Raw genomic sequence first — 25,611 nt, forward strand, 5'->3', positions numbered from 1 at the left:
CAATGCTGCCAAACAGTAAACACACCTGCAAAACCCGATCTAGGGAATAAGTTAAATCCTCTGACCTGTATATTTTTGCAAATTTAGCTAGAATTAATCCAGTGAACATTTAAAGACAGGGCTAACAACAACATTTTTTCATAACTGGAAGTTTTAGGAACACTTGCTATGATATCATGACATGTACCTAAAAGAGAGATAGGTTTAATAGCATTCAGTCATCATATAATTACACAGGCTGTATACAACAACCATTGAACGATGCAGCTAAGCCAATTTAGGACAATATGCTCATCCACTAAGCTATTACAGCTTAGAATGACGTTCTTATCCACTTTAAAGTTCAACTTACCATTAATTGTTTAACACTAATAGAGTTCTGAATAAATAAAGTCAACAAATTAGAATGCTACAGTTAATTGTAATTAATGTGGCTGTGTATAAAATCCTGCTTCTACAAAGATGGCAAAGAAGATAGCTTTGTGTTTTCCTAATGAAGTTTGAATTCTTCTACTGCAAAACAACTACTTACCACTACCATCTTTACCCAAATAAAAAATGGTCAGATAAAAATTAGCAATTAAAAAAGAAGAATATTTTGTAGGAAAAAAATATTCCTAAATCCATGCAAGGGCATCTGCATTGTAAGCTTTTCCACATACATGTGCAGGCACATACACAAATATATATGTGTATATACATATATGTATATATAGTGTAAAGGCAATGCTTCTTCTCAAAAGCCCTGATTTATATGATTTCCAACTGCAATTTACTGTCTTCCTTTCTTCCTTTCCCTAGTCTGTGTTCTAATTCTTTCTCTCAAGTTCCTACATTTAACTCCAATCTGTGAGGGAAAAGCGAAACAAAACAAACCACAATAAAACAAAATCAAAGCCAAATAATACAAAGGATTTTCATCTTTATCTATCTGCCTGCATCTCTTGGTTATATAATCACAACTGTAATCTCTGATAAATGGAGACTCAATCAGACAGCACAGTAATGCTGGGGAAGATCTCTCCAAGCTGTGAAATGTCATCGAATCTAAACAGACTGTTAAAGCTTCAGAATGTTCCCATCAAATGGCCAGATGGGGATGCAATCATTCAAATCTCCTGCAACAGAAAGTGCAGCAAGACCATGAAATGTTAGCTTCTCTATCGTCTGTCTCAAATACTGGGAAGGAAATAAGAAGCTTCTCATGTGTCTCAGCAATTCTGCATAAGAGACCATACCAAAAAAGTGGTTCTTTGGTCGAATAATGAGCACTTGTCTGAGGCAGAGCTATTTGCCGTACATTTCGATACAACATGAGGTGTTTGACCATCACTCGTGTAGCATTCTGAAGACTCCACATCAGACTGCTCATTTCTATTCAGCAGGGCAGGAATCAAAGCTGACTTAAAAATCCAATATAGCTATTGCAGTTTTTTTTTTTTTTTTTTTTACTATTATAAAATACAGTCTCTTTGAGAATATATTTTCTGTGAACTGTGAAAGAATGAAAGAAATCCATAGTACTTGCAGTCTGAATCACACATAGAATTCCTATTTCTTGTACTTTTTGTTTCTGAACTGTATCACCTTTAACCAAGGTGATAAACCACACACTTTTTATTACCAACCTCCCCTGAAATGATGTGCTTACTATGCAGATTTTAGAAGATATATAGATGATACTTTCAAATGGCCAGGATAAAGGAATACCTTATTTTCTTCAGATCTATCAAAAGAGTCGGCTGCATGTGAGATGATATTTTTAAGTTCATTCATGGAATTTGCTACACTTACCACATCCTTTGTGAGAGAGAAATCATGGCTAAGAGGGACCCTGCATTTTTAGTTGTGGGAAAGTATCAGGGTACAACTAGCTGGGTTTCAATATTCCACTTCCAAGCACACACAACAAATGAAAAGTCCACTAACAGAGAACATGGCAGCAAGAATAATGGAATAAACCTTGCTTCACCATTCCATACAGCTCGGACAAGTCCAGAATTCAAAGTGCCAGTAGATTGAAATCAAGTATGAAAGTTCATAAAGTGTGCAGGAAAGACCTGTGACAACACACTTGGGTTTAAAAAGTTCACCCACAATACTTTACACATCTAATTTGGAGATGTCCTGTGTATCCAATCATCACATGCACTTTATCTGCCTGGGCTGCTGTCACAGGCTGTGTATTCAACCCCAGACAGACAGATATGTCTGAAGCAGAAAGGCCATCATGTTTTCTCATGTTCTGTCAGCTTGTCACAGATTACAAAATGAAAACTCTGTTCTCAGGAATCAGTATCCACTCTCTTAGTTTCTCATGCTGGGTACCGTGCCAATAAAACAATAAAACAGCATCACTGCTTTCAGTGAGAGGAGAAGACAACTCACCCCGATACCAAATCTAAGAATTCCTTCCCTTCTGAACCAGCATAATCCACTCACTCAATACTTCTGCTTTAGTGATTAGTATATGTGGAGCAGCTGAGAGAGCTGTGGGAGCTCAACCTGGAGAAAGGAGGCTCAAGGGGCACCTTCTCATTCTGCTCCCAGGGAGCTAGCAGCAGGACAAGGAGAAATGGCTTCAAGCTGGGCCAGAGGAAGTTCAGATTGGGCATCAGGAAGAATTTCTTCACTGAAAGGGTGGTCAGGCCCTAGAATGGGCTGCCCAGGGAGGCAGGGGTGTCCCCCTCCCTGGAGACATTCAAGGAACAGCCAGATGTGGCAGTCAGTGCTCTGGGGGTTGACAGGGTGGGGGTCAGTCAAAGGTTGGACTCAATGACCTCGGGGGTCTCTTCCAACCTTCATGGTTGTCACCACAGAGCCAGCAAGGGCTACAGCCCCAGCTGCAGGATGTGTGTCATTCCTCTCATCAAGGGCATCCTAGAGGCAACAGAGACTAAACTGAAGCGACTCCTGCTGTTGCACAGAACTGACCCAAGCTGTTCTGCCAACATCCAGGCCTGGCTCAAGCACCAGCAAAAGGTAAACATTAGATAACAACACCATGTTAAGCAATTGGTTTTGACATGCCTTGGTCATCAGGCAGCAGCATGAACTGCTCCACAGACAAAACACATTCTCTCTTTTTCTGCATCACAGACAAGAAAAATCACAGATTAGGACCACAACCAATTCAGAGGCAGCAGGACCATTAACTCTGTGCCCTCTAACCTGCATTCCTGTCACTCTGCATAGCTGCAACAAGCAAATGAATTTGTAACCTTCAGTGCAGCAGCTAAACAACATATAAATTTCCTGCTTTACATCTCACCTCAGAAAGCTCCATGAGCACCACACCAAACATGAAGAACACAACAGCTATTCCTTCTTAGAAAAGGAAATAGGTAATTTCATTACATTTTCCCTCAGCATAATCAAGGATTTAACAGTCACTGCACAGAAATAATCGCTATGCTGAAGATGTATCAGAAATCTGTTCAGATGAGTTTTTTCCCCAAAAATACATATTGTGAAAGTGTAACAGAGGAGCAAATTAATGGGAGAATTGTTTTAGAAAATGAGCAACTAAATTAATAAAGCTTTAAGAGTTTTTTTTCTAAATTCTCTAACATAGTAAAATTATTTAAGACTTGCGGGCTGCATGTATTCATTTGCCTAGTTTTGCTACAGCAAAATGAAACATATTGCTAAATGAAACATAATGAAGTACGCAGATCTTTTTCTGCAGTAGTTCTAACCTGATTTATTTTTAATTTGAATAAATCTAATCTTAAAACAATATTTTGCACATGTAGTGCAATCAAGTAATATACTGTACTTTGTACTATACTGTGATTTTGTTTTATATCTGGAAGTAATGCATAACCCCCTTTTTCATTGAATAATTATTTTTTTTTTCAAATCAACCATTACAAATCTCTTAGTATCTGACGAAGACGTAGTCTTTAAAAAAAAAGAAAGTATCTGTATTCCTTTCCAGTTTTCAGATACCAATCTCAAACTAGGCAAAAATATTTTAGTATTAAAAATCTCAATAGACATGATAGGAGTTATTTAATTCAATAATAATCTTACAGATAATACCTCTCTTAACACAAATTTGAGACTCTCTCTTCCATCTTCACAGAACTAATAATCAGAAACTTCCCACACCCACTTCTTTTTGAAGGAAATCATATGTATACATGCATATCCTTCCAAAAGCCAAACAAATTTATCTCAACACAAGAGCAAAATAACAGCCTGTATCGTGTTGTGCTTCTCCAAAAGACATTCTGAGAAGCAATGGTTTTACGTAGGATTGCTGACCAAGTCTTCACTTGAAATCTACTTTTGTAGTATTACCTTCACTGTAAACCACTGAATCACAGGAAAAGGCAGTTTCATCATGAGTTTTCTAATGGAAACTCACTACAGAAATACCACTGGCTGATGATAAACAGATGAATGATTCACAAATGCAAATGAGGAAAAAATATTCTACAATAACACATTTGATTTTAGCCACAATTTAGAAATGCATTTCCAAGATTGTTTACCAGACATGACACATTCCTTCCAGTGTCCTTGTAAAAGTCCTTTACCTGAAAATGAAAAGCCTCATCCATTAATCCAAATCAACACCACCACTACCCCCTGCAGAGTCCCACTGCCGTAACAGCTCACAATATTGCAAATAAAAAACCCTACAAACTTGCCCCAGAAGTGTCTAAAAGCAGGTATTCTCACATCACTAAGTAGCTGATTTAGTCATCTGCACTGAAGGCAGGTAGTGGGGAGCATTTGTCTTTCCACAGTGATGTATTCCCTTGCATCACGCCATCAGGCTGTCCATGAGGGCTGTTCAGCCAGCAGGTAAAACAGCACAAGGAGGCTTCACAGCCCTGGCTGCACTGTCACGTTCCAAAATGCCTCTCCCCTAACAAGTCTGAAAACCCAGTTGGACTTTAACATCATGCATCAAGCTAAGCAGCATTAATTCTCTCCTTTAAGAGCCTGACAGAATAGGTCTGGTTTTCCCACATAATCACTGAAATACCTTTAATGATCACAGCTCTGTCACCAGGGGTGAAAAAGCCTTCCTAACAAAACCTGAAGAAATTATTACACGTTTTGACAGATTTTTTAAACTAACAATTCAGTAGTCATTTGCTATCTGACCTTCATTAGAATTTCTTTCATTATCATGTTGCAAAAATCTATTACATTACTGACTGAGGCAATTAGTCACTAGAAAGCCACTACCATGTACTCCAAACTGGGGAATCATCATTACCATTAATTTCAAAGGACGGCATTAAAAGAGACAATATCCAATATTTTACTTGCTAATTCCACTGTAATTTATATTTTGAAAAGTATGTGGGAAGGTTATGCCAGCCTGGATAATCGGTCATTTTTCCTGAGCCATTTTGTTTTCTAGGGAAAGCCTCAGCAGTATCTAGGGCATCCAGGGATACCTCGGTGGAATTCAGAGTTCAAGGAGCCGGTCTGCAGTACTGATACAGTGGTAGTCACAGAGGGCACCTATTTCCACTTTTAAAAAGATCAGTACTGATGCAATACAGGGAAACACAGAGAGAGGCAGGGCACTCACTCACAAAGCTATTATAGCTCAAATCTTTCATCTTGGTCCATTTCATGTGCCTTCCAGGGACTACCATGAAGACTTTGCTCCTATTATCCTCTCCTCACAGTGTCCCTGTATGATGCAAATCATTATCTACTTTTCTGGGCTTTTGTTCCTCACATCAGGTCTGTCACCAAATAAGGACACTGCCATTGTCTTTACATGGCTATCGGTGAAGCCTCAGCAGCTATTTGGATGCTGTTCTCAGGATACAAATGAATTGCTTGGAATATACGGGTACTTATTGCTACTAAACTTCGGCAATGTAGTTAAGGCTGCAGCAGCACCGAACAGAGCAGCTCAGTAAAACAGCTATCTTACGATCTTAGCTGCTTTCCATACAGTAAGGGCTTGCTTAGATAAGAAGCCTGAGAATGAAAAAAAAAAACCAAAAAACAGTTTAAAGGAAACAACAGAATATCCTAGCTTGTCATTGCAAGGATTTTTGTATCCAGGAAAAAAAATTTTACCCTTCTCTAACTATCCATGTTTTCAGCTGTCTTAATTCAAAATTGCAGTTCAGTCACTTGAGAAAAACTTTTGATTTCTAAGAAAAACATACTTGAAAAAAGTCAGAGGGTTTTTGGTAAACATCTGTTTTAATCTACTCATTTCTATTATGAAATGCTAGTCCAGTACATTGCAGAAAAAGACAGCTGGGAGAGATCCTCACTGCAAAGTTGTCTAATCTGTCCCCTTCATGCAGGTCAGTATCAATGGTAAAGCTATCCTCCCAGAGGACGGCTGGCTAGTCTGTACTGTAATATCAGTAATGGTGAGGATGTCACAGCCAGTGTAAATATACTGTGCTTTACTATTGTTATCATTTGAAAGGGGGTTTGAGGTATGGCGTTTTCTCTAATTTTTTACCCTCAGCCTCACTTGGTGAAAGCTTTCAGGAAGTCCCATGGAGAGCAGGATTGCTCACAAATTGAACAACTGTGCCAACTGGGGTAAAGAACAAATAATCTTTCTGGGCTGGAATACCCACAAGAAAGTGGGAAAAGAAGAAGGATAAGAAGGTTTGAGGAGAAGTCCTATGGACCTGAAAACTGTGGTGAACAGAACGCAAAAACTGTGAAACAGTAGCTGCAGGAACTGAGCAGCCAGGTTAAGCATTCCTTTTCTGGCTATGTTTCCATGAAAGGATAATGCCTCTGCCATTGTAAGACATGACACCCAAAAGAGAAGATCTGTCTTAAAAAAGACCCTAAACTGTAACACACAGACGCAGGAAAGAGGAGGGGGAAAAAAAGTCTGTCTCATGGTGAAAGAAGCTACTCTCTGCAATGAAACTGCAAATTCATCTTGCAAAGTTTTGACAACTCACATGCAACACACTCCGGGACAGCTATAAATGAACCACTTAAGAAACGCAGGCAGCTCCAAGATCTAACTTACTCAGTTTTCCCAAAAACATGCTTCCTATTGGGACACTATATTTCACTGTGAGCCACTGTATTCCATTTATCGGGGTATAACGGATTAAGTTGGAGGAGAAGACTGAAATATTCCTTGTCAGGCGTGTCCCAGGAGTTAAGAGAAGCTCAGCTCTTGTATTGCAGAATTTCAGCTTTTAGACAACACAGGGCTTCAGAGATGATGAGGACATGGGAAACAACGTGACACTAGGATTTTACTGCTGCCACCCAGTTTTAATTTAGGGGAGGCACAGGTGCTTCTACGATGGTCCTGGTCTGCAGGGACGTACATCCAACCCCACTCAACAAAGGATTTCAGCCTTGGAGAATTTTACAGAGAAGGGCTAAACTGGCTAAATATTATTCAACTAAACCTGAGCCTTGGTAATTGAAAGAATATGGTTCTGTAATGTGCTAAAAGCAATCAGTGAATGGGCCATCTTGCTGCCACGTACTTTCAAAATAATACAACCAGCTTAGTTGTTTTTTTTTTTTTTTCAGAAGACTCTTGTCCATGTTCAGACTAATCACAAAGAGAGAAGATAGCCTCTATAATAAAGCTGTTTATCTGAAATTAAAAATTGGATTAATTTTTTCCTCCTACACTACTAGAACGTCATCCAACTTCTGTAATCTTCCAAAACACTTTTTAATTGAAACATTCACAATTAAAAAGAAAATTAAAAAAAAATCACAATTGCAAAAGGTGCATAATTAGCAAACCCAAAGGCACACATCTTTTCACAAAACTGATACATTTCAGGCAGTAAATCCAGTTCCCAAATGCAACCACTACAACGGGGCTGGAAGGACAGCACAGTTTGTGAGCTGAGTACATGAACAGACCAGGAGAATTTTGTCTGCTGTTCAGAGGCAACAGATGCAGACCCTTATCTGCAGGAAAGCAACAGCCCTTTTTCTAAGTGGAGAATAAACTTATTTTTCAATGCACTAGCTTATCCTGCAGCACTGTTTCCTTACTCAAGGAAGGATTGTTTTCCATAATACAAAAAGCTATTACAGACTATTATGTGAGCAAACTGGGATGTTAAATAATTGCTAAGTAGAGAAGATGAATAAAGAGCTCCATGGAACTCCAAGTAATCAAAGTGGGAAAAAACATCAATTCCTAACATTCAGGTATAATTTACTGGTAGTGGACACAAATAAGAGTACATTCACAACAGAAGAAATGGCACCAAGTACACATACAACTTCTGGCAATAAGATAATTAGTCAACTCCAAACTTTAAACTATACTTGTAAAACCTTCCCCAGCAATGTCACGGCTGAGGAGAGCCAGTTAGGGAAGAAGGAGAAAGGAAGGTGGAAAGGAGAAAAAGTACCACCATCCAACCAAAGGGATTCCTTTTAGGGTCATGGCATAAATGGCCACCACCTAACACAGAAAATAAATATCCCAACCACCTGACACAGAAAGCATTTTGTTAAATACACAGGAATATGCTTATCATGACTTCTGATGCAGACAGATGCCGTCATAATAAATTAGGGGAATTACAGTTCCAAAATATTCATGAACTGACTGAACTAAGTCAGATAACCCTTGGTCATGGAGCTTAGATCCTGGAGTTTTACATCCAGCTGTGCCAGAGCTAAATGTGAAGTTGATAAGTGATATAAGAAGGAAGACAACAAGACATTTTTAAAGCACTAGCATTTTTGCTAGTTTACTATCTGGACCCAGGAAACAGCACACCAGCCATAGTGCTTCCATCTACCATGCCTGCCAAGATCCTTTTCTACCAACAAGGCAAGACACAGATGGAGTAGCACATAGCTGCTCTTGACTTACCATGAGAGCCCCTATTTTCACTTCTGCTCACACTGCCTAAATGGAAAGCAATCTTAAACCAAATACTGAGCACCTTTTTGTTTAACCGCAGCAATTATTTATGCAATGTGTGGTGCCAAAACTCATTTGTTTTTCTTTTCTTTAAAGAAAAACACCTAGAAACAAGAAGTGAGCCTATGTACCCAGCTAAACCTGTAGCATGGATAAGCAGTATTTGATCCCAAGTCACTGCAATCACTGCAAGGCATAAATTAACTTCAACTACCACAAGTTCAAGCTCATATATATGTTTGTTTCTGCTTAGTTTGAAAATAATACCTACTAGCTATAAATGATAGGTTCTGCTGTGCCAATATTATGATTTACTAAGTCCAAAACAGCATTTCATTAGCAAAATTGAAGTGGCATCTAACCATCTTAAAACTGTCCTTTCAAATGTATCAATTAAACTAAACTGCAAATGGACAACAATAGGAAAAACGTGTTTCCAGAAGAGGCTGCCCTAAGCAGGTGATTGCTATATGTGCATGACATACTGTTGGCTTTTCGCAACTATTGGGATAAATGCTATATGTATAATGTTAAAATAGCTTTTCTGTATAAATATACTTTTTTTCTAATAGCAAAAGTTAAACATATGTTTTTTAAAGATAGTGTGCTTAAACTACCCACTTAGTTAAAATAACAGCCTGTAAAGGCGTAATAAAACCCCTGCAACTAACACAACAATTATCAACACTCACCAACTACAAGAAGTCAAAATCACCGCCCAAATTAAAAAATAATAATAAAAAAAAATTAGAACCACAAACCAAAAAACACACATACTCTAAAAAATCAAACCCAAGAAGTAGCCATGTTAAATAGTTCTCAAAAAAAGTTAAACTAGTTAAACTATGCATAGAAAACTATAAATATGCAACAAGTTAATGTATTGTAGTACATATTTTAAAAAGTGTTCCCAAAGCAACCGTGTGCTCTTAGCAGCTTGCCAAACACCCAGCCGTTTTAACCCTTTGCTTTATGTGGGTCTCTTATTGTCTTTTTATTAAACCTTTTAAATTTTATCAAAACAGTAAAATGTGTTTTTCATATGATCCTTTCTCATGCACAGTCATTTGAACAACAGCAGGGCAACAATGACTATTTTCAGGATTGAAGCCTAACAGTCAAACATACGTAATTCAGGCTTAACTGTCATTTTATCAAAGTATTTTTATATTGCAAATTTAAAGACCCTCCTATTCTGTAATACATAGGATGAATTACTCGTTTTCATAAAAGTTGCCTAAATACTTTTTGAATACCCACCAGGTTTCATCTGACAAGGACTAACCCAGTCTCACTATACATCAGACTTGTAACACTCTGTTCCAGAGGCCAGGAAATGTTCAATAATCAGAGACTCTTTTGTATCCAGGGCTAGATGGAAAACCTTTGGCAAATGGAAGCAGAACAAAGCAGCAATCACAGCAGCTTTATAAAGGATCTAAACCCCACACTTCACAGTGCTGCTCTTCTGCAGGTGCAGAGGAATGAGAAAGGCTGTCTCTTTTGCAAGGAACCACCAGGCAGGCAGGGAATGACCATCGATGTGGGGAGTACCAGCAGACCCAATTCTGACTTTTCCCAAGAAAATTGCTGAGACAAAGAGAATAGCACAGACATCTATCCCAGTATCCTTGTGTGGGAAAAGGTCATCTGGAAGCTGGCCTTAAACTAACTGGGGTACAACCATAAATTATGATCTTGTAACACAAGATCTACAGAATTGACAATGTATAAACTCCAATGTTCACAGTCAGCGAAGGTTATGGGGAGAGTGACAGGCATGGAAGTAATGCATAAGCTGCTCTGTAAAAGAAAAATCTATTAAGGGCTTATATTTTGGACTCAGAAACACAGAGGGAAGTGATTACTCCTTCTTTAAAAGAAAAAGAAAGGCAATTTAAGCCTGGAGGTAGCTGATACAGAATGTCAGCTGAACTAGAGGAACTTACGGAGGCCCCTGGGATTATTGGAGAGATGGAAGAAGAGTTGCAGTGAGGTAATTAGAGTTTCAACAGAAGAATAAATATTCCACAGGCAATCCACAGGTTCTCCTCACCTCTCACCATTTCTTCTCCCCAGCAGTGACATCTGCTTGTGAAAGCCAAGGGAAAGGTCTCTCTCATTCAACTCATTAGTTACTAATCCTCACTGGAAACACAAGCAGGAGGAGCTGCCAGCTTTTCCCTCCGCTGCTCCAAGGCAAGCACAGGGTCTCCAAGGTGCTCACCCAGGAACAGCAATGCACTGCTGGAGCCACAGGCCCCCAGCACACTTTGAGAGAGAAAGACACACCCCAGGGCAGCTAAGGCATCATTCAGGTTATTTTTTTCCTTGGTATTTTCCTCCTGCTCCCCTTCTTCATGCCCCAGAGGTAAAGAGACTACTGTTTATAGGCAGGCTGCTGACTGAAGCAAGGGGCAGCACCTTGCTGGGGAATGATCTGAAGGGGCAGGAGGAAGACAGTGATGACAGCAATCCATTAAGTATTCACTATCTCAGCCTTTTTTTCCTGTGCAGGCATTTTGGTTATCCACATTGTGATCTCAGAAAGACTTTGTCTCTCCTTTGCCCTGCAATGGTAAAACAAAGTACCATGATGATATTTCTACCTTCCAGAGAGCCTGCTTTATAAGGAATACTGAAATAATTGTGACTTTGATAGTCTAGAAAAATGCTGCAGTAAATTGTGCTTCAGCGCTGGTCCTGACCACTGCCATGATTCTGAAATGTGTTATGTGCAGCTCCCCTCTCGTGTCATCTCTCAGCCTCAGGTATGCTGTACAGAGGAAAGAAGGTGACAGTGTTCTGGATTTCAGTCAGCATTCCTTAGCAGGTAGAAAAGCTGAAAGAAAAGACAGCTGCACAGCTTATTCTTTACTCCACAGCTGAGGCCATTGGTGTCAGCTAGGATTTGCACTGCAATACCACATACTTCAGAATTGGTTAATAAAGCTGTGACCTCCAAATTTAGCACTGCACTATGAGACTTTTTCTCAGGCTGCTCTGTGCCCATAACAAGAAGCTGTAGGAAGCTTTTCCTCTATGCAGGAAAAGAAGTAAAGCCAGGTGACTTCTCTGCAAAAACAAAAAAGGTTTAGCTCCTTTTGTGGACAAGGCTATACACAAATCTTTATTACTATCCTTGCTTTTTAGATTATTAATAATCTACCTGACAGTCCACTTCTCATAAATCTTTCCTGTAAAGACTCAACTACCAAAGACATGCATTTATTTCAGGTGACTAAACAGAAATACCTTTATGCGGTTGTTTTTCTCTCAAGGATTTTCAACACCCAGACATCCAAGACCAAGTCCAGAAGGACATTAAGAACTGAAGAGTACAGCTAACAGAATTTTTTCATCAACTTATAGGCACCCACTCATCTCTAAACATGAAAAATCTGTTCTGCATTGCCTCACTCTCAATAGCAATTTATAGTTTCCCTTAATGGTGTTTTTGTGTGTTCTTTAGCTGATATTTAGGACACAGGTTCCCAAAACAGAAGGAACTGATCAAAGCCATTCACTATGGGAATTTTGTGTATCTTTGCTAGCTAGACCTCCAAGTATGTTTACATAAACTCAGTCATGTTTTAGGTAACTGTACATGTTATAGAAACACCATAAACAAATCAAACTGCTACAAGATTATTAAAATTGCTAATCCACTTTCATGGTACTTTTGTGTTTACTCAAAGCTGTAGTGAAATGTAACTAGTTTCAACTCATTCAAATATTCTTCTATAAAATAGTATTTGCCTAAAACTTCACCTTGATTGGAAGGGTTTTGTCAAAAAATCTTTTTTATGAGACCCAATAATAATCCTTTTGAATTTAATGCTCAGTCAGCTTTATTGAAATAGGAGAGAAGACTATTTCCTGTCTTTTCAAGGCTTATTTTTGTGGATGCCCACATTTGTATGTCCTCATGGAAAACCAGCCAGAGCTCACTCTCCCAAAACCCACAGACAATGAAAATATTTTCTGTGTCAAAAGTATATGGAGAAAAATTAGGAGAAATTCCCACCCTAGAAAACATTCCATAAGAGAAAGGTCTGTGTTTCAGACTATGCTCTTGCCATCTCCTGAAGGACCATGACTTTCTGAATGTCCCTGAACACAGACCCAAAACCAAATGCACCAGGAGCCTGCACATGCACATCCAACCCTACAATATCTATAATTAGGATTTAGGATGAAAAGTATCTTTTTATAATGGCTAATGCTCCAGGAGTGGTCAACTAGGTATCAGCACAGTGACAGCACAACTGCGTATCACTTGCTTTATTTGGTTTAGAAAACTCACTTAATGTGGCAAGCACGAAGCGCAAAACAATTCTCCCTAGGGAATGTATTTTAATATACTAGGATTAATTTAATATTTACCTTATTTCAATTGACTGATTTTTCCTCCAGAATCCGAATCAAACACAGTATTTCCTGAAATGCTGGCAAGTAAAATGAACCTTATTTTCAAGATCAGAAAGCTTCTCTCTAGTGTCATTGTTGTATTTCAATATCTGGTATTCTGCCTTTCTAAATACGAAACTTTGTTGCTGTCATTATTGGAAAACATGCTTACCATTGGTTCAGCATGTGGTACCATTTTGGAGCACACTATTGTGGTAAGTTATTCTCCTTTTTTTAGAGAGACTAGAAAAGTCACTAGGCAATTATACTCAGAAAAAAATCTATTATTTATATTTAATAGAACTTCCTGTATTTTGCTGTTTTACATCTAAGCCCTACACTCCTACACAATGGGTTCATAAAAGAATTTTTATAGATTCTACTTAAATGCAGTTATCCACACCTCTTAGACTTAATACAAAATAGTTTTCTATAACACAGCTGACAACACCGTACAGAGCCACTCAAAACCACAGCAGAACCAGCACTCCTAACTCAGTTGTTTAGGAAAAGTGACTTTCCTAAAAACTATCCCCAAAAAAATAACAATAAGTAATATAAAGAAGTAATCCTGTTCATAGTTAAGGGAACACACCTAAAAGTTCCCAGGAGGCACAGAAGCACTCACCTGGAGAGAGGCTCTTTTTTTGTACATGTGCACACTGGTGAAAAAGCTTCTGTGGATCTTTCAGGCTGTGGTTCAAAGAACTGACACTGGCTGCTATCCCTGTGCCCCAACGTGGCCCAGGATAAGCAGCAGAAGACAGTTTTGTTTCTGTAACTTTCAATGCTCCCCCAAACAGCACCTGACACAACACTGCTCCCCCTGGGCAGCACCTGAGATTAAACCATTGCTTAGGTGCCTCTTCCAGGGCAGATTTCCAGGCCTGGCCTTCCACTGTTGCCTCTCTGCGTTCTTCACGTGCCACCTCCCACAAAGACTGTACCTAGAAGCTATTTCTATCCTCCTCAAGTGTTTCACTGATATGTTCATTAAGGATTTTAGATAGCCTTGCACCATCCCTCTGAATAAGCCCTGGTGTTTTCCTTGCCTGTGTGGGCTGAAAAACAACAGATCAATCTGGAGAACTGAGACAAATTCAAAGCTTTAAAGACTCCTACTAAAGGCAAAGGCAGGGTGCTACAAACTACTAACAAAATCCTTCAAGAGCATCTACTTATGTGTTTTATACTATTTTAATACATATTCATAGTTCTGAATGGTTACAGTTAATATTTAGCCTAAATCTGTTTTGGCTAAGAAGCCCCTTCAGAACAAAAATAGAATGTAGACCCTATTATCCAAAACCAAAATGGTTGATACTTTGTTCTTAATTTTGCCATATTGGGTTGCATTACCGTTAAAAGCAAAAAGCCAAAACAACTCAAAGCAAACAAACACAAAACTAAAAAAAACCCCAAAGCCAAACTGTCCTGCCTCAGTGAAACTTCATTTCCATTCATCAGAGAATAAAATGTATCTTCTATAAAGCCTGTTCCTCAAGGAAAGAAAAAGGCATGACTTCAGATCAATTGTTTCCCTAAGTATTGCCCAGAATGAGTCTGAATACAGTCGCTGGTGTAATGCAGTGTGTACACCATGTATCCATTCACAACCTGCTCAGCTAAACATAAAAGTTTGTAATCCAGTGTTGTGCAGCTTGTCACTGAAAATTTTGTAATCACATCCCTGTTTGGATGACTACTGGGTTATTAATGCTCAGCAATAAAGGTGAAAGTAGACAATTTATTACTATTTGGCACTGAATGTCAATCAATTCAACTAAAAAGAACCTATTTTAAAAATAATAAAAAATGAATAATATCTAAGCTTAGCATGCTTCCTGCTTATCCGAAAAGTCTATCTGATTATATTGAGTTAGCCGGCAAGGTGGGTTTAAAACAATGTATTTGAACTTCACCAGCATTATGGGATCCCAATGCAGAGCAATAATTGTGAGACAAAATTGAGCTAACAGAGAATGGCCCAAAGTCTCTTTTCAATCCGTGTGTGGATTAGGGGAGGCTGCATTGCACGGAACGTGTTCCACGGCGCGGCAGCCGCTCAGCCCAGCCACTCTCAGAGAGGAGCAGGAGAAGCAGGGGCTCCTCGAGGCTGCCCACACAACCAGGATACAAAGCTGGTCCAGTCTGTGGCTGGAACAGTGTGACACAGCCAGAGTCATTTTGCACATCAGTAAAAGCACTCTGTGCAGGAGCTGCTTTGTGCAGGAAGAAATTAGAAAGATGAGTCACCATCAGTTGGCATGAAGGCTCTGGATGTGACACCTCCGGTCACAAAGTGGGGACCAGTTCTACTTGTACTCAGTAGTACAGCAAAACCTTCTTTTCTGCTGTAGCACAGTAAGTATTACATAAAACTATTCTTCCTGATAAAGATCTTGTGAAATTGTAAGTAAAGCATAGTTAAAAAATAATTTAAAAAAAAAGCCTGGGAAAAAATTTGCCATTTCCATTAAATATTAACCTTCTGAAAGAGCAAGTCAGGACTAAAACATCTCTTATCTTAATTAGTTTAGTAGAAATGAATTTAATTTATATTGTAAGGTTGTATTTCCTATTACAGATCCAGGGCAGGGAAGGGCAAATTTTTTAGAATTATTCATTTATATAAAAAGAATGTTATTGTTTAAAGGATCAGTCCAATAATTTTTTGGTCTTATCTTTAAGCATGGACTTCAGTGATGCTCCTATGTGCATCTTTTGCCAAAAACATTAAGGACTGAGGGATTAAATTAACAGTAAACTGCAAACAAACACAAAACAGCTTTTCAAACATTGGTATATTGATTTGAGTAGTCTAATAGTGGCTGGAGCTTTGTCTCATCTAATTTGACCTTCAGTTTAGTTTGACCTCTCAGACAAGAAAGTCTAGACATTGACCTTGATTGAACTCAACATTTTCCCTTTTCTAGATTCTTCTGAATAATTTTAAGCACACAATCACTAATACAGCTAACACCATGACTTACTCTAACAGTAAAACTGTTCACAGGAAATTTTCTTTGATTGCAGAAACAAAAATGTCTGTATTTGACAGGAAAATGCCAAAACCATGCTCATATATGAAAAGTTGACGCATATATATCAGAAATAAAACTGTTCTTTAGAAAGGCAAAGTAATACAACTATTAGCCCCCTCAAATCAATAACCTCTGGTAATCTCTGTGACCTAACAAGAGAAAGTGCCATCTCAATTTTTTCCTGCAGTTTTGACTTTTAGTGTGAAATATTAAGTGAAAATTCAGTTCAGTTTAAATACAGAAAAACATAACTAGTGATGTTCATGTGTTAATTCTCCCCATGCTATATGAGTAGTTGAAATCTAATGACACAGAAAGACCATTATTTTAATAATTCCTATAAAAAAATAAGCATGTAGAGGACTAAAATGTTACTGTTTCCTATGAGCACTGTCTTAGCAGAAATGTCTTTTTTTTTAAAGCAGAATAAAAATTAAAACATTATCTGGACCCAAATGTTTTCATTAAAAGACATGGTGTAAGCCTGTTAATAATTGGATTAAAAATTACTTCCTTGAGTTTTCAGGTGTTGCCAGGACACTAAGAAACTACAGCTAAAAAAGTTTTCATCTCAAAATGAATTAAAGCTCACAACTGGCTTTTTGAATACCACACAATCTACCTGGGTGTAATGTAAGACTAGTTTTTATTTATTACTCAGCAAGTAGAAACCTCAGCATATGGGCCATGCCAAATTAATCATCAGATGAGGCAAATCAGGAAAATGAGGCTCAAATACATTGTTTGTATATATTTTAAATCTTGACAAAGCAAGAAACGTTCCTTAGCATTAGGTTGTCATCCTCTTGTAAAAACTGACTTTACCTAGCACTTACATAAATAAGTTACTCAGAAAAGTACCAGTCGTTATTGTGCACCGTGGTTCTGTACCAGTTGAGTGACAAATACAAACGTCTTAAAGAAAATAGAAACCTCTTAAAGAAAGAACCACCTTTCTCAATTCCTCTGAAGTTTGAAGAAAAACTTTTGAGTCTGTACAACTACTGTGAACTATTACACTTACCTAAAGTAAACCTACTAACAGGTGATGCTACTCTGTCATTAACTCTGCCCTTAACAGAGACTGTGATTTAATTACAACAGATTTTAAGCACCATTCCAGAAAGTGCCCTGTGATGATGTTGGATGGCTACAGAGATTAATTGACAGCTTGCATTCTGAATTGTTACAGCAAAGCTTTATATTCTTAAATTGCTAGAATACTGCTAGTTCTACACTTCTCTAGGACACATGCATTTTGAATGTCTTTGATCTTACATAATCTTCTAACTACACAACTAAACCTTACAAACAAAGTCTACTTTAATTCTGTGTCCCTGCATTTAAATTCTGTTATAATACCTGTTTCCTCCACATAACACAAGATTCTGTAAATTTAAACAAGTACAAGCCAAACATTATATATAAATATTTAAATATTTATGCACACACATACACACACAGACAGAGACAGTACTTGCCATTTCATTCTGATCCTTTTAGAAGGACAGAACATTTAAGCACGAAGTAACAAAAAGCACATATTAGGATATCAGTACTATTAAATCTCCCGAAACTGCTACAAATAGATGTTTACACAAGCATGCTAACAAGAAGTGTAAAAAAGGAGTCTGGTTCAAAGACAGAGAGTTACGAGCTCAATTCGCACCCATTAGGCTCCTTATTTAAATTTCAGTCTGAGTGTACGCAGGAGACAAACCAGTCTCTTGTCAAAGTGCCACTCCACGGCAGGTGTAGCAGGGACGCGCTCCGGTGTCAGCACACGCTGGTACATTGTCTGAGCGCTGGATGAGATGCATGCCAGCAATCCCTGCCTCCACAGCCAGGAATTTATTATCCACAGCAATTCCCAAACAGCTCAATCGCAGGGCTAGGCGTGAAACACCAAAGCGCTTCTGTGTTTATTACCTTCGCAAACAGCAAAATATCACCGTCCCTCAGTGCTTCCCGCAAATCTGCAGCAATGATGCAAAGCAGCCTTTTTTTTTTTTTAAACTCCCTTTCGGAATACAAATGCCTTCCTTCTCCTATTGCTGCCTGTTCCTAACCGAGACGCACCGTGGACAATAGTTTCTGAATCCGCGACACCTTCCCACACTGTTGGCAAACACCGACGAAATAAATAATAACATAGTACTAAAATCTCGGAAGGAAAGGGGGAAAGAAAGTAAATAAATAAATTAAAATATAGCAGCTTTAAAAAAAAACAAAGACAACACTAAAACACCGTGACAACATAAGAAATACCGGCGGTTCAGGATGAGGATTAATGGGCAGAAAGGCGGCAGTTATTGCAGAGGCACAGAGAATCCTCTTCCCTGGAACTCATGCAACTAATGACCTCTCCAAGTGCTGAACTGCGCGGTCGGCAGCAGCCGGCTGTGGCACACACACACTCTCGCATCCCAACTTGTCAACTCCACCACCGCGACTGCGGCGGGGACCGGAGCCCCGAGCGCGGCGGAGAGGGGAGCGGAGCCCCGGGCACGTCGGCAAGTAAGAAGTGAAGAGCATTTACCAGCAGCGGCGGCGGCAGGTGGAGCAGCCCGAGCGCCTCTCACCGTCTCTGGGCGATAACTTCGCACCGGTGCGGATTCCTTCAGTGAGGAGGGGACACCCCTTCCTTCCCTGCCCTTCCGCGCCTTCGCTCGGCTCTCGCTGCGCGTCCCGTCCCTCCTGCCGCGAGCGGGGCGCCGGGAAGAAGCAGCACCGGGAGGAAGCAGCGCCGGGAAGCTCCGGGAAGCTCCGGGAAGCTCCGGGAAGCAGCGCCGGGCAGCGCCGCAGCCTCGCGCCGCCCCCGGGGAGCGCGGGAGCCGCGGCCGCGGGGGGAGCGCGCGCCGGGCTGAGGGAGAGCGCGCGCGCCGGGCTGGAAGGGGGAGCGCGCGCGCTCCGCGGCCCCGCCAGCGCGCGCCCCTCCCCGCGGGTGCCGCGCGCGCCGCAGCCAATCGCCGCTCGGCGCACGGGCGCGCGCTGCCGGGAGCGCGCGGTAGCGGCGGCGCGGGGTCCCGGGCGGGCGGGGGCGGCGGAGCGGGGATGGGGATGGGGACGGGGACGGGGATGGGGACCGGGACGGGAGCGGCAGCACCGCCACCCCCAGCGTGTCCTTGTTGCCTTGCCCGTCCCTGCGCACAGCGGGCGGCTGCCCCTGCCGGGCGCTGCCGCAGAGGCGCGGGAGGCGGGGACGCCCCGGGTGTCCGCGGTCGGGATGCTCGTCCCGCCGCCCCGTCGGGATGCAGTGGGGAGAGGAGGGTCCCTCCCTGCGGAGCGCGACGAGGCAACAACAAAATCTGGGCAAGCAAAAAAAAAAAAAAAATTGTTAAAAATTCGCTTCCATCCTTTTCCCACAATTTAGAACCGTTCCAACAACTGTTGTCACTTCTGCAGAACAGAATTGCTGTAGCCTCAAACGTCGCGTTCTGTATAATGTTTCTGCCAAATTGTGGGCAGAATACTTCTCTGAAATAATAAAATGTTGACTATTATTGAATCTTTAATTTCTCCTCCACGTTGCTACACATGTGTCAGACCAACAATGGCACCAAAACCCGGAGTGTTAAAGCAAAGTAGATCAGGAAACTAGAGAGTTATAAAGTACAAGGCACCTGTGAAACTTTGTACATATTCCTGGCAAGGCCGGGAGGAAAGTAGCAACTGAAATTGGAATGAGAAATCAGAAACAGCAGCGAAAAGGAGCCTTGGACATGGGCAATGTACAGCAGCAGGGCTAACAGTGCCACAGATCAGCTTCATGACTAAATTCCCTACCATAGAAAATCTCTGTAGAGAAATGCAGTAAACTGGAGCACATTGGATTCACTGTACTTGGAGAAAGTGCACTGTAAATTTCTGAACAGAGAGAAACTACAGCAGAGTTAATTTTCCAAATGCAACTGTAGTTTTGTAACTGTCAACAAAGAGCAAGAGTTTTAAGGGGCAATCCAGAAACCAGCAGGGAAGCATCTCTCAGCTTTTCAAGGTTAATTGTGAAAAGGGGAGAGTTGAGCTTACTGGTAGAGCTTGGTAAATTGCATGCAATGCTGTCGCTTGAGGACTGCATCTATTCACAGGAGTGAAGAACCACAGAACAACAGCTTCTCCCTGGCCTCATCTTTTTCCATGGCATTTCACAGATTTCAAGATGTGTCCTTGTCTCTAAAGCTGTGGTCAAGATTTTAATGCGTTTCATGATGTGTTGATTCTTCAGAGAAACTTGTGTACAGACATACAGACAGTTGTTTTACTGGAAATAATATTTCTGCTTGAAAATAAACTAGATTGCAAAAATGAATGCTAGAGAATTCTTAAAAAAACTGTTGCAGTGAAGTAATGAGTTATCTCTATAAGGAAAGAAAGACAAAATAACACTGAGCTTGGAAGCAAATCTTGTCAAACTACATTTTGATGGATGCAGGTGTCAGTGAAAAAGGTAATGGAAAGTCTGTAATAGCAGTCCATAAAGCATTTGACTTGCTGCTTATGATGATTAGACAAATTAGCAAAACTCAGAATTCATTCAGCTGATACAATCTAAAGATATTTGGAAATCTTCACCTCATTGGAGTGGCATACAGAATATTACAAAGCTGCTCAAACAGACCAGTGGTTTGAGAGAGAACAAGCAAATGGTTTATTAAATAACATGCAGCAAGGGTTTGTTGCTGGTCAATTATGATGGATATGGGTTAATGGCACAGACCAATCCCCTTGCCTTGGTATGCTGGCCTCATTTGTTCAACAGAGCTGGTGAAGTCAAGGTCAGACATCTAGTAAAAAGGAACGCGGGTGACATTTCACGCTGGGGGATTGTTTTCTGGAAGGCAGTTTACTATAAGCAGCATTGGTTTGTCCTGGTGAATAACTGAGTACATGCTCTCATGGTTTTGGGTTAGTGAAGATGACAGCTGGGAGTGGATGGGTAGTAGAGAGTATCAAAGCAAAAATAACCAGAAGTTCCATGTCAATGTAGTATCAGTAAAACCAGTGTGGGAATACTGGCTTTGTGTCCACATTCAGGATTAATGTTAATTACATAAATTCTGAATATCTGAGACAATTAATGCTGGTTCTAGAAGGATAACTGTATCTTATCCCTAAGTGAGTGTCCTGACAGAAGACAGGGAACCATGCTCTCTCTTCCTCTTGTTCTCTGTTTAAATTGATCTCGGATTCCTTTAGATGTGGTGGTAAAGCTTCAATGGAAGACAGGTTTGTTCCCATCCCTTTAATCTGCAGGTAAGAGTGTTTCCTGGGAGTGGAAGTGAATATGCATGAGGCTGCAGAGAATAACACAAACGTCCAATTTTTTGGGTTAGGTCTCTACCAGATTAGTGAGTAAATGGTGAGCACAGGCTACTCCTCCTTTAGCACCTTTTAAATACATTAGCTCTGTTTAGTCCTTTGGAGGAAAGAATGTGCATGCCTACCTTCAAGAACAAGTTCCAAGCAGTGAATCTGAAGTGAACATAAGTGTATTTCTTCAGCTTTTATTGAGGTGTCTGAGAAATGGGACTGTAGCTGTGTCACTGCCCCGTTGGCTGCATCAGCCCCTGCTCCATGGCACAGCCTGGAGCTTGCACGTGTCACCAGCTCCAGTTCTCAGTGCCTTCAGGGGCTCTCTCAGAATCGCCTTGTCACTTACAGAGCCTGCTGACAGCAGAGCATCTTGTCCACTTTCAGAAGGGCCATGGCTCTCTCTTTTCACACTTCTTTGAAAAATTGACCTTCAATGTGATTTGAAAGGAAAGAAGAAAGAAGGCAACAAGAAAGATTAGCAGTTTACTGGTGGTAACTGCTGGATGCTTGTACCCTTGCCTTTTAAGCACGTTTGAATTTTCTAACCTGGAACTGCTGATTTTTCAGTGTGTCCCTATACATCATTATTTCTCTGTCAGTATGTAATACTAACACCACACACATTGCTGTAGCTTGATCAAAAGGCATGATAAAAGGATTTTTGGAAGCTGATACTGTATAAATACATTGTACAATGAAGGTGAAATTTTAGGAATGTAGCTTGTTAGTAATATGAACATTTTACCTATGGAATGTGCATTCTGGTCTTGCTTAGACTCAAAATAGAATCTTCCTGAAAATTATATTGCATCTCAAATGCAAGTTATGGGATCGATGGAGTAGTTACCTGGGGGAAGTTCACTGGCTGCCATCACACAAGAGGTCACTCCAGCTGATAACCGTAATTTTTTCCAACTCTGTAAGCTGGAAACTGTGAAATGCAATGATCCATTGTAACAACATAGGACTCTTCAGAATAAAGAGAGAGCTTATCTTCCTGAACAATGCCTCTCCAATGTTTTAATGTGTTGAAAACAGGACTATTTTAATTAATTGGTACAATTTCCTACATTTATTATATATACTGCAACATCATTGGTCAGTTATGCAACTGCACCTGATTTAAATGTCCAATTTTCATTCTTAATCTTATGTCTGCAATTGCATAGTAAGAAATAATGAAAAAATTTAAAAATACACGTTAGTATCTATCTGTTCCAAGGAAGTAACCACACCATGGTATGGGAGAAGAAGTACTGTGTATCATACAGTGAGCACCTAGCAGAGGAGTGGTGTGGTACAGAACTGGAATTACCATCTTTGGTAATTCAGGACGTGTGTATGTTTGACATTGCAATAAGGGACTTTGTGTCCCTAAATATTGCCAGAAGCTTTGTATAATTTGTAAAACAAAAAGAAAAGAAAGATGTTGAAATTGTACCAGTATTTTCAAGTAGTTTCCAGTCTCTTTAACCTTTTTTTTTTTTTTCCTTTTTATAGGCAGCCCATCCACCTTGTAAGAAAGCCTGTCTGTGAAGTGGCTTAAATGGAGGCACCTATCAGGTAGAAAGCCACTTGCTATGTGCTTGAACAGCTCTCAACAATGCAAAGCCATCAACAAGGTTGCAGTTTTGGAAGAAGAAGAGGGAGAAAAAAGATGGAAAGTCTTTCCACCTACTAAGTGGAAAGTTAAGAAAATGGGAAGGCTTTTACCGACATGGAAGGCTGTTGCACTTCAAAGAATTGCTGTCTGCAAATGAGCACGTTCAGTATGCACAGCCATCCCCAGTGGATGCAAAACTCACCGGAACACCACCTGTGTGCTGTGAGGTTTGTTCTGTGTACAAGAAAGTCTGAACTTAAACACCTGACCTCTTTTTCCCCTATAGCTGACCACAAATAGTTGAAAGGAATTTGGAAGAATATGGCTGTCCCCCTAGTGTAAAGTGGAATAGTACCAGCTGAAACAAATGAGTCTTTGCTCATCCGGCTGACCAAGAGTAGAATTCACCGGTCACTGAGAATAATTTTTGGTTTTAAATTATCCAACTCTCAAGAAAAAACACATTGTGATGGTTAAAATTAGGTTCACTGTTAAAGAGTTGGTAGGATGCACTGCTTCCACAGTAGTTACTGTGCTGAGAATTCGAATGTGATAATCCTAAACCACGAATGCAAACATTAAACTAAAGACATAAATATCAGAGCCATTCTTACTCTATGAATCAGGACCCAGGTCTCTTACCTTCTTCTGGTCCAACCAGTTACTGGAGGCATACTGGCTTCTAATGACTTTTCAGATGCCAGTTCCCAACTACTGAAATCTGTATTATCATTGCTGTTGTAACATAAATGGAAGATACAGTTGTTAACTAGTCCCCAGTTTGGTTTTGGAAGCTCCTGTCTGAGTGTAATTGCAATGTTAATTCTCTCAGCCACTTTAATGGTTCTGACACCACAGAGGATGAACAGTTTCACTTGTATTCCCGCTGTAATTACTAAGAGGTTGTAGCCATTACATTAAGAAAAACTATTTGCTGCATGTACTTGTCTATGTGTAGAAATGCCTTTGCTTTTTGAGAGTGGGAGAAAATACTACCAGGTGTTTATGATAAAATCCAAGGAGGTCAGGGGCATTCTGGATACTAACAATGAGTTCACTAAGTGAGCTAAAGATAAAAAATCAACATTTATTTTTGATGTCAGGAGTGGTTTTAGCTCAGCTCTAAAAGAAGTGGTATTGGTGTGGATGAGGTACCCCACAGACACATACTCTGCATGAGGTGGAATGAGGCTGATTTTAGGTAAATAGCACTACACACAGGCAGTTCTAGTGTAAGTGAAAGGTTACTTAAATTGGTTTAGCCACAAGAAGTGGTAGAATAATATATCTGAAACAATATACAGAGAAAGAAAAAAAAGGTAAGTAGGAAGGTGTAAAGGATGAAGTAGCTATTTTGCATAAGATTGAAATTACTTTAGTCAGTCCAAGAAGTTGCCTCAAAAGCAATGTTAAGTTTGCAGTCTGCTTCAGCAGCAACCCTGTGAACTGGTACAGACAAATCATCTACTGGAAGGTGAATGTGAAAATTCAAGGAATTATTTGGGACACAATGATGAGAAAAAAACACCAACAAAACACCAAGTCAAAACTAGAAGTGTCCAATATATAAAACAAGACTCGCAGTTTGTGACAATTTGTGATAGTTTTTCAGTGATACACACCTACCCCTACATGAACTACCAATGCAAATTTCACCAACAGAATTTGTTCCTTTTCAATAAGACCACTCTGGAGACTGAGGGAGGAATTAGAACGTGGGGAAAGCAGAATTTGCTGTCTAAAAATACTTCCATAGATCAGTGAATATTTTGGCTTTCATAGGCTCACTTAACATTATGAAATATAATAAAATAATGTTTATTTCATTTTCTTAGTACACAACAACTACCAAGAGAATGAAAAATACTAGATAATAATAAACTAACATAAATTTTCAGAATTGGGATAACTTTCTTTTTTTCCCAACAGGTAGGATGAGATTTTTGCCATTGCACAGCATTTTAAATAAAATTATTAAATATTAGAAATGGGTCTTAAAGGAAGCTGTTAGTTAATTTTACTTTTGCTCTGTTTGACCTTAATTTTGCCCCATCTTTCATTGCTAACTTTTATGTTCCGTGCCTTCTTATGCCCTCTTTTCTTTTAATGCAAAGTATTTCCTTGAAAAGAAGTTCTATACAAGCACACAAAAGTATTCAGCTGCTTAATTTATCTTCTGACAAAATCCAACAACTCCATTCAGGATCAGAGCCCTTTTTTGCTACTGACTAAAGAGGATGACACAGTCCTCTCTCTGTGAAGGTCGTGGTTTAAGTGTCTGATTTCCTGAATACTGTATGAAAGAAGGATGATGAACTTAGCTGTTATCAGCTACTTTGTGTGACGAAAGGTGCAAGATAAAG

The 25,611-nt window shown here is 39.9% G+C and overlaps 1 protein-coding gene and 1 long non-coding RNA gene across 17 annotated transcripts in view; one reads left to right on the plus strand and one right to left on the minus strand.

The window, feature by feature from the left end:
* The window catches only part of TENM2 (teneurin transmembrane protein 2), a 619,293-nt gene extending 600,171 nt beyond the window's left edge, over nt 1-19,122 (minus strand). For 15 of the 16 annotated variants that reach the window (XM_033073572.2, XM_033073571.2, XM_033073569.2 and 12 more), the window contains exon 1: nt 18,872-19,122. The gene's annotated coding sequence lies outside the window, so the exon portion shown is untranslated. Of the gene's footprint in view, nt 1-18,600 lie in introns of all 16 variants that reach the window. The other variant, XM_033073557.2, reaches the window with a different exon arrangement.
* On the plus strand, nt 15,396-24,790 carry LOC117003577. Its single transcript, XR_004419517.1, has 2 exons — nt 15,396-15,652; nt 23,146-24,790. It is a non-coding gene; the product is annotated as an uncharacterized LOC117003577 (long non-coding RNA).
* The last annotated feature ends 821 nt before the right edge of the window (nt 24,791-25,611 follow it).

This window comes from Catharus ustulatus, chromosome 15 (assembly GCF_009819885.2).
Source record: "Catharus ustulatus isolate bCatUst1 chromosome 15, bCatUst1.pri.v2, whole genome shotgun sequence".
Taxonomy (NCBI): Eukaryota; Metazoa; Chordata; class Aves; order Passeriformes; family Turdidae; genus Catharus; species Catharus ustulatus.